This window comes from Rattus norvegicus, chromosome 4 (assembly GCF_021556685.1).
Source record: "Rattus norvegicus strain SHRSP/BbbUtx chromosome 4, alternate assembly SHRSP_T2T, whole genome shotgun sequence".
NCBI lineage: Eukaryota > Metazoa > Chordata > Mammalia > Rodentia > Muridae > Rattus > Rattus norvegicus.
In genome coordinates, this window is record NC_141537.1 from 29,353,619 (window position 1) to 29,354,795 (window position 1,177).

Consider the following 1,177-nt stretch of genomic DNA (forward strand, 5'->3'; position numbering starts at 1 on the left):
TAAGCCGCTGTAATGGAGGGGTCCCAGTAAGTAGCAGAGACTCCTTAGAAAGACCCTCAGACAGCCGACAAGCCATTCTAGTTCTCAGGGAGGAAATGTCCACCATGTACACGTTAGCCATGGTCCTAGAGGAAGCATGGTTGCTGGTCATGCACATCCTAAGGATAAATGTTCTACTCTGGATCCAAAAGGAGTAGGGGAGACCGGGTACTGACTCAGTTGCTCTCTGTCTAGGTAGACATTTGTTATTTTTTTTCCTCCAGTTGTCTCTATTATGTATCTACCACTAAAGAATATTTAGCTCAGTGAACCCATGCATAGAGAAATTGGATAACAGGCTGTTACCACATTTTGTACCAAGACGGGAAACTAATTCACCAGGATAAAATAAAATTGTGTTATGACAACTTGACTAGAAAGTTTGTATAATGGTCTATTGACAGAAGGCATTCGGCCAATAAGATGGCTTCGGTGGTAAAGGTGCTTGCAACCAAGCCCGACAGCATGAGCTTGATCCCCAGAATTCACTGTGGAAAGAGCAAACTGATCCCTGAGAAGCGTCCTTTGACTTCCACACACCTAGAAAAAAAAATCTGAATTAAAAAAAAAAAAAGCTCTTCCCCTAGAGGCATTGTGGGTATGTCTGTTGTGTCACATGTAGGTGAGAGAGAGGAAGGAGGCTGTGTATGACTTACAAACATCCGGATGATTAGTGGCCTACTGTCCCCTGAAAAAAACAACATAGCCTGAGATGACCATCAGTTCGGTTCTAGGCAGGCCCAGGTGGGCTCCCAGGACCGGAAACAGGCCTGAGACTAGAACACCCGAGACCATGGGCAATGGGTGGGTGTGAACCCTGAACAGGCAACCCTCACATGGGTTGTCAGGCAGGCCTAGAGAGGAGCAAGCTTGAGTTGACCACCAAACTGGAGCCATGGGGACCAGACAGGGAGCTGGTCTGATACTGCTAACAGTCCACACCAAGGAGGCCTGGGAGGAGGCAGACCATGCCTGAGATAACCCCTGGCTGGTGCCGTAATACGTGGGTTGGGTATAGTCCTGCTGAGACGACCTCATACACTCAGAGTCGATGGGTGTTACTAAGAGGAACACGTAAGTGGTGGAGAAATGAAGAGATAAACAGAAGGAAGTGGGTACAGTGAAGAGAGGCAGAACT

General features: G+C 47.6%; 1 pseudogene; it reads left to right on the forward strand.

Moving 5' to 3' along the window:
* The first annotated feature begins 615 nt into the window (after positions 1-615).
* LOC147994724 (small nucleolar RNA SNORA17) lies at positions 616-725 on the forward strand (annotated as a pseudogene).
* The last annotated feature ends 452 nt before the right edge of the window (positions 726-1,177 follow it).